An 8,425-nucleotide genomic window follows, 5' to 3' on the forward strand; every position below is an offset into this window, starting at 1 on the left:
TGTCTAAATGCTGGTAGATCCTGTCCCTCAGAATACCTTCTAACAACTTGCCCACTACAGAAGTAAAGCTCAGCGATCTGTAGTTCCCAGGCTTATCCCTACAGCCCTTCTTAAACAAGGGCACAACATTTGCTCCCCTTAGTGCAATTTAAGTTTGTCATGGACAAGGAAATAGACAAATTGCCGAAAAAGGTCTTGCATTGGGGAAGTGCAGACTTTAGTAAAATACTAAATCTAACCTGATGAAGGAGCTGTGCTCCGAAAGCTCGTGATTCAAAACAAACCTGTTGGACTTTTACCTGGTGTTGTAAGACTTCTTACTGTGCTCACGCCAATCAAACGCCGGCATCTCCACATCAATAGTAAAATAAGGCAGGATCTGGCCAAGATAGATTGGAACAAGTTATTGGTGGGGAGATCTACAGAAGAGAATCATCTCGGTAGCATAAGTGACTGGCACTGTGGCTTCACAGCGCCAGGGTCCCAGGTTTGATTCCCCGCTGGGTCATTGTCTGTGCGGAGTCTGCACATTCTTCCCCGTGTCTGTGTGGATTTCCTCCGGGTGCTCCGGTTTCCTCCCACAGTCCAAAGACGTGCAGGTTAGGTGGATTGGACGTGCTAAATTGCCCTTAGTTTCCAAAAAAGGTTAGGAGGAGTTATTGGGTTATGGGGATAGGGTGGAAGTGAGGGCTTAAGTGAGTCAGTGCAGACCCGATGGACCGACTGGCCTCTTTCTGACTGTATGTTCTATAAGTGGGGGGTGTTCAAAGAGGAAATGGGGTGGGTACAGGCCCAACATGTTCCCTCTCAGATAATAGGAAGGATTAGCAAGCCCAAAGAACCATGAATGACCAGAGATATTCAGGATACAATGAGAAGGAAGAGAGAGGCTTTTAATAAGTACAAGGGGAGCAAATCAACAGAGCCATTAGTGGAGTACAGAAAGTGTAGGATGAAGCTTAAGAAAGCAATTAGGCAAGCAAAGAGGGGATATGAAAGATCTCTAGCTGGTAAAAGTAGGGAAAATCCCAAGATACTCTGTAAGTATATCAATGGGAAGAGGACAACAAAGGAAAAAGTAGAGCCAAAGGGGGAATCTGTGGGTGGAGCTAGAGGACATTGGTAGGATGTTAAATTAATATTTCACATCTGTCTTCACCCAAGGAAATGAGAAGGCAGATATGGAACTCGGGGAGAGAGACTGTGAGGTTATTGAGCAAGTTGTCATAGGGAGAGACAAGGCATTGGAGGTGCTGGCAGGCTTAAAAGTGGAGAAATCTCCAGTTCCTGATCAGAAACAGCCCTAGGGTTGCTGGCGCCCAGGGCAAGCTGAACTTCGGCGCCCTTATACATACTCTAAAATTCTTCGTATTTTGTAATCATTACATAAAAATTATGAAATAATTTGTCACGCACTCCTTGATGGCGCCCCCTAGCACATGGTGCCCCGGGCGACTGCCCAAGTTGCCGGTACCTTGAGCCGGCCCTGGTCCTGATGAATTGTGCCCCAGGTTGCTGCGGGAGGCGAGGGAGGAGGTTGCAGGAGCCCTGATCCAAATTTGTAATTCTTCCCTGGCCACGGAAGAGGTGACAGAGGACTGGAGAACCACGAATATGGTCCGACTATGTAAGAAAGGCTGTAGGGATAAACCAGGGAACTGCAGGCCAGTGAGTCTCACGTCAGAGACAGTCGGAGAGGCAAGGTTTGATCAGGAATAGTCAACATGGCTTTTTCAGAGGGCGGTCATGCTGAACAAATTTGATTGAATTTTTTGAGCATGTGACTAAGTGTGTAGATGAGGGTGGTGCAGTTGATGTAGTTTACATGGATTTCAGCAAAGCATTTGACAAGGTCCCAAATGGGAGACTTAGAAAGAAGGCAGATGGACATGGGATACAGGGGAACTTGATAAGGTGGATGGCACGGTAGCACATTGGTTAGCACTGTTGCTTGGGTCACTGTCTGTGCGGAGTCTGCATGTTCTGCCCATGTCTACCTGGGTTTATCCTCCGGGTGCTCTGGTTTCCTCCCACAAATCAAAGATGTGCAGGTTTGATTCTATGATTCAAAGCTGGCTGAGCTGTAGGAAACAGAGGGTGATGACGGCTGCTTTAGTGACTGGAAGCTAGTGTCCAGTGGCGCACCACAGGGATCTGTGATGGGTCCCCTATTATTCATCATTTATATAAATGACTTAGATGACTATATGGGGGTGGGATCAGAAAGATAGGCTGGGTGGTTAACAGTGAGGTTGAGAGTCTTGGGTCACAGGGAAATATTGACGGGATGGTAAAATGGGCAGAAATGTAGTAGATGGAATTTAATCCTGAAAAGTGTGAGGTGTTGCACTTTGGAAGGAGCAATTTGACAAGAAAATATTCAATGAATGGCTCCACAGTGGGAGATCCTGACGAACAAAGAGATCTTGGCGTGTTTGTAAATCGATTTCTGAAGGTAAAAGGGCAGTTTAATAGAGTGGTGAAAAAGTCTTATGGTACACTTGCCTTTATGAATCGTGGCATAGATTACAAAAGCAAGGAAGTCATGTTGGAGTTGTATAGAACATTGGTGAGGCCACAGCTGGAGGACTGTGTGCAGTTCTGGTCGCCACATTGTAGGAAGGATGTGATTGCATTGGAGCAGGTGCAGAGGCGTTTCACCAGGATGTTGCCTGGGATGGAACATTTAAGTTATGAAGAGAGGTTGGATAGGCTTGGGATGTTTTCGCTGGAGCAGAGAAGACTGAGGGGCAACCTGATCAAGGTGTACAAGATTATGAGTGGAATGGACAGGGTGGATAGGGAACAGCTGTTCCCTTAGTTGATGGGTCGGTCACGAGGGGACACAAGTTCAAGGTGAGGGGCGGGAGGTTCAGGGAGGATTTGAGGAAACCTTTTTTACCCAGAGGGTGGTGACAGTCTGGAATGCACTGACTGGGCGGGTTGCCTCACGTCCTTTAAAAATGTGGATGAGCACTTGGCATGTCTTAACATTCGAGGCTATGGCCAAGTGCTGGCAAATGGGATTGGGATTGATGGATCAGGTGCCTTTCATGCGACGGTTCAGACTTGATGGCCGAGGGCCTTTTCTGCACTGTATTTTTCTGTGATTCTGAGGGCAACCGGCCCATCGAGCTTGCCCTTGGAAAGTGCACCCCAACTTAAGCCCATGCCTTCACTCTATTCCCGTAATTCAGTAACCTTACCTAACCTTTTGGAAACTAAGGGGCAATTTAATATGGCCAATCCATCTAACCTGCACATCTTTGGACTGTGGGAGGAAACCGGAGCACCCAGAGGAAACCCACGCAGACACGGGGAGAAAATGCAAACTCCACACAGACAGTCACCCGAGACTGGAATTGAAGTCAGGTCCCTGGACCTGTGATGCAGCGGTGCTTTTTTAGAATTAGAATTAGAACAGTACAGCACTGAACAATCAACATGCTAATCAACAATCTGCCCAAACATAATTTGCAGTGTTTTTAAAAGCTGTTTTTTTTTTTGCAGCATCCAGCCCTGGTTTAGTCAATGCCCACAAGACTAACCGGTCTTTTCACTAGTTAGATGCTGATTGACTTGCTGTGCATTTATTTCATACATTTTCTGTTTTTATTTTCAGCATTATCAATTTGCTGCTTTTTTTATTTGTATGTTTTCAATATCCTGTCATGAACAGATTATACTGTCATAGATGTTGCTGAGAATGTTGGGTGGCATGGTAGCACAGTGGTTAACACCGTTGCTTCACAGCTTCAGGGTCCCAGATTAGATTCCCGGCTTGAGTCACTGCCTGTGCGGACTCTGCACGTTCTTCCCGTGTCTGCGTGGGTTTCCTCCGGGTGCTCCGGTTTCCTCCTACAGTCCAAAGATGTGCAGGTTCGGTGGATTGGCCATGCTAAATTGCCCTTAGTGTCCAAAAAGGTTAGGTGGGGTTACTGGGTTACGGGGATAGGGTGGAGATATAGGCTTGGGTAGAGACCTCTTTCCAAGGGCTGGTACAGACTCGATGGGCCGCATGGCCTCCTTCTGTACTGTAAATCCTATGATTCTAATGTCACCCTTTACATGCATTGGTAATAAATCACACACTGCATGTGTTAAAGCTGCAGTGACCACGAGTTCTCATTCCTTTAGGACAAAGGGCGAGGCTGATGATATTTCGGTGAATTGATTTTCTTCTCCCCTATCCCTCTCCTGAAAGCAATGAGCCCTTGCTGGGGTTTTGATTCCACAGATACTGGATGCCAATCTTCAGCCCAGCCTAGTGGCCTTTTTCTTTTTTTTAAATTTTAGAGTCCTCAATTATTTTTTCCAATTAAGGGGCAATTTAGCATGGCCAATCCACCTGCTCTGCACATTTTTTAGGTTGTGGGGGCGAAACCCATGCAAACACGGGGAGAATGTGCAAACTCCACACGGACAGTGACCCAGAGCCGGGATCGAACCTGGGACCTCAGCGCCGTGAGGCAGCTGTGCTAACCACTAGGCCACCGTGCTGCCCCTAGTGGCCTTTTTCAAGTGTGATCCTTGATGGTTGAATAGCAGCAAGGAATTCAATTACAGGTGGCATCAAAACCAAGACTGATCTCATCTACTTTCCACCTTGGATTGTAATAAGGAATGGGAAGAGGGCTGCTCACCTTCCAGGGTTGACCTGGAGTCTCCAGGAATTGAAAATCAATTTCCAGGACACCGCAGTGTGCAACTCTGGAGAAAAATCATCAGGACATTCAAACATTTTTAAAAAAAATTTCTTTGAGTATTTCTCAGATCCAAAAATGTGGAAGTTTGTTTTTTAAAATAAATTTAGTGTACCCAATTCATTTTTTTCCAATTAAGGGGAAATTTAGCCTGTTCAATCCACCTACCTTGCACATCTTTGGGTTTTGGGGGCGAAACCCACGCTAACGCGGGGAGAATGTGCAAACTCCACACGGACAGTGACCCAGAGCCGGGATCGAACCCGGGACCTCGGCGTCGTGAGGCAACTGTCTGGCTGACAGTCAAGCATTATCCAGTCGGTTAATTAGTCTTTTTGCTTTTCGGTTGGTGTAGGAAGGCAGTGCATCGTAAGGTTAGGTGCATTGGCTGAAGAATGGCTGGAGTGTGTGGGAACGTCATTTGATGAAACCTCCAGAATCACGTTTAGTCACATCTGCTTCCCTGTCCTTCTCGGTGGTATTGGTTGCTGGTTTGGAAGGTGCTTCGAAAGAGACTCAGTGAGTTGTATATCACTGGTGTAGGGAGTGAATGTTTAAGTTCCCAGCAAAAATAATCCAGCTCAGCACAAACCTGAATCTCACTGGCTTGTCGGGCTCAGATACATACGCACTAGGTAAATTCAATATGCTAATGGCAGCTATTTTTATGTTGTGAAGCAACTCTGTAAAATTTGATTCACAGGAACATAAATCAGCATTGAGATTTCTCCTGAAAAAATGTAATAGGCAGAGATAGTGTCAAGGTCCATCTTAAATTTGGAGACAGTGCCCCTTGTAGGAGAATCACATTATTACATACATCAGCTGAGCAGTCACAACCTTGCTATATAGGGGTCCATTCTAACTTTGAAATTACTTATTGAAGTAGTGGTTTTGGAGGCAAACATGCTGATCATTCTTGCCAGGACCATCCCACAATTAATCTCTAACACTGTTCTAAGGTGGTTTTGGTTGAGGGACGAATGTTGGCTGAAGTACATTCAAAATTCTCCCAGTTTCCAGGAAGTTGTGTGCCATCTTTAACATCCAGCTGGCTGACTGGAAGAGCCAGCAGTAATCTTGGTCTCACATCTCAGTCAAAGCCCTTTGCATCTAATAATGCATCACTATCTCAGTACTGTGAGGGATGAATGTTGACCTAGATTATACACTCAAGCTTTCTTTTGGAGCATAAACATTCTGACTTAGAAGTAAAGTGTTACCAAATGAATTAAGCCTGTATGTTTTGTTACAGGTACTGGTTTGCTACAGTTGCGATGGATACAGGCATTGAGTTCACTGAAAATAAACAGAAATGTTACATTTTCCTGTCTGATTCTTCTCTCTTCCTTCCCTGAAGGTGTTGACCCTATTAGCTATATACGTCCTGGCTGTTGTCTTCCCTGCAGCAACTTTACCAGTATGATTCTTTGGTTGGGAGCCCAGACAGTGAGTATCAAGCTGGGCTATTCATCACAGTGGATATCACAACTCAACTTAATTTTGTCTTTGTATATATTTACACTTGCAGCAGAAATCACTGAATAATGATCCAGAGTGGGAATCCTCAACATGTATACGTTCATCCTAACTCTGTAGTCATGTACATTGCTACAGAGTGCATTGTATTTACACGCTAGTCTTATGGGGCATTATAGTTCTAACATAACAATATTTTACAATGAGACGTGATGTTTATGTCTCAGAGGTGTGGAGATTATCTTCATGGAACTTGAGGGGATAGAAAGTTTTTGCAGAAGTCACAGTTTCTCAGCAAAACAAAACTTTATTAGCTGATGCCAAAGTTAGGACAATCCAAAATATAAATGGAGAACATTTCTGTTGAAAAATGTGTGAAAATACGAAACGTGGTTAGCCAATGGCATGTTATCCATCTTCATTCAAAGAAACAGCACCATTGAAAAGATTCTGTGGCTCAGAGAAGAGACTGCAGAGATTGTTTTCCTTTATTCAACAACATTTATAGAGCAGTTAGTTCATATTTGCATTGGTGCTTTATTCATAAATATTTGTGATTGCAAATGAATATTTAATTTATGAGTTCACCACCACCAGTCAGCTCCCTCTCAAAGAGGAGTGCAGCCTATGGTCCTCTGGGACTATGGCAACATTCATTTTATTTTGATAATCTCATCTCTTCAAAGGACAGGAATTGTGCCACTAGCCTTGTAGCCAAACGCCAGTCAGATTCTCAGACACTTGAAAGACAACAGAATTTTGACAGTAAAATATGGGCGTTGTAATAGAAAAAACAGTGACAGCTATTCATGTCCATTGAACATTGCTTGATATGGAACCATTTCTGCAAAGACCACAGACTCCTGTCTAATTATGTGTCCACCATTCCAGCACAGGGAAGAGAAGAAGACACATGTCTCTAATCACCTTTGTTTCAAATGACTTCTTTGATATCATTGTGTGAATGGAGTTCATAAATACTTTGCAACTTCCCTTATGTATTTTTGGAAGGATGTTAGTAGAGGGAATTCCAGTGAAGTCAGTAAATGGACTGATTGCTGAAGATTTCCATGCTGTTTACATTGTGAAGTTATGTACAAACCTAACTGGCACCGGGAAGGGGCCATTGAGCAGTTGAAGGAGACATGGCAAGTTGCTGCATCGCATCTTGTAAATGGTACACAGTGCACTGTGCATTAGTGGTGGAGGACGTGAATGTTTGTGGTGGTGAATGCACTGCTAATCATGCAGACTGCTTAGTCTTGGATGGTGTTGAGTTTCCTGAGTGTGTTTGGAGTTGTGCTCATCTTGGCAAGTGGAGAGCATTCCATCATATTCCTGATTGGGCTAAGCTGTGGTGGCCTGACCCTGTAAATAACCACTGTAGGTATCTTGAACATGGGTGGTAGATGAGCGAACTTAGTGAGAAGCAGGATAAGTATAGTGGAGTCTTGCATTAACGTTTGATCTAAGGAATCTTTCTTTCTCATTTTCTCCCTTCTCCCCTAAAGATGCTGATTCCTCATATCAGCCAAGACATTGACTGATAGCAGGTGGTTTGATTTTAACTTCCGCGTCTTGTCATATATGTGTTTTCATATTAAGTTTTTTAATTAGTTTTTCTCAACAGATCTCATGTGATTCTTTGTCCAGTTTGGACTTGTGAAGTGTGAATTACTCAATTTGCAATTATGATGGGTTACATTGCACTTATAATTTGCCAACAGTAGATATTTCACCCAGTCAATGAAGAACAGCTGAACCTGGCTTATCCACTGAACAGATTCTACATAGTAATTGCTGTCATTTGGAGCAGTGCATTATTCTATCTACTGGAGGATGGTACGGTGGTACAGTAATTAGCACTGCTGCCTCACAACGCAGAGACCAGGGTTCGATCCCAGCCCCGGGTCACTGTCCATGTGGAGTCTGCACATTATCCCTGTGTCTGCATGGGTCTCACCCCGACAACCCAAAGATGTGCTGGGTAGGTACATTAGCCATGCTAAATTGCCCCTGATGTGGCCTTATTTTTTTAATTAAAAAAATTACAGCTACTATATTTTAAAATCAAAGTTACACCATCTTTACTCATCGACTTGCAATCATCCAATTGTTTGTTCCCTTTTGAAATACAACAGCCAAGTTCCAAACATTTTTTTCTTATGGTACTCTCAGTTCATCAACACTTGCTTTCACACCGTTGTTATTGACTTTTAAAAAATTAATTCATGGGTTGTGGG

This window comes from Scyliorhinus canicula, chromosome 18 (genome assembly GCF_902713615.1).
Source record: "Scyliorhinus canicula chromosome 18, sScyCan1.1, whole genome shotgun sequence".
NCBI lineage: Eukaryota > Metazoa > Chordata > Chondrichthyes > Carcharhiniformes > Scyliorhinidae > Scyliorhinus > Scyliorhinus canicula.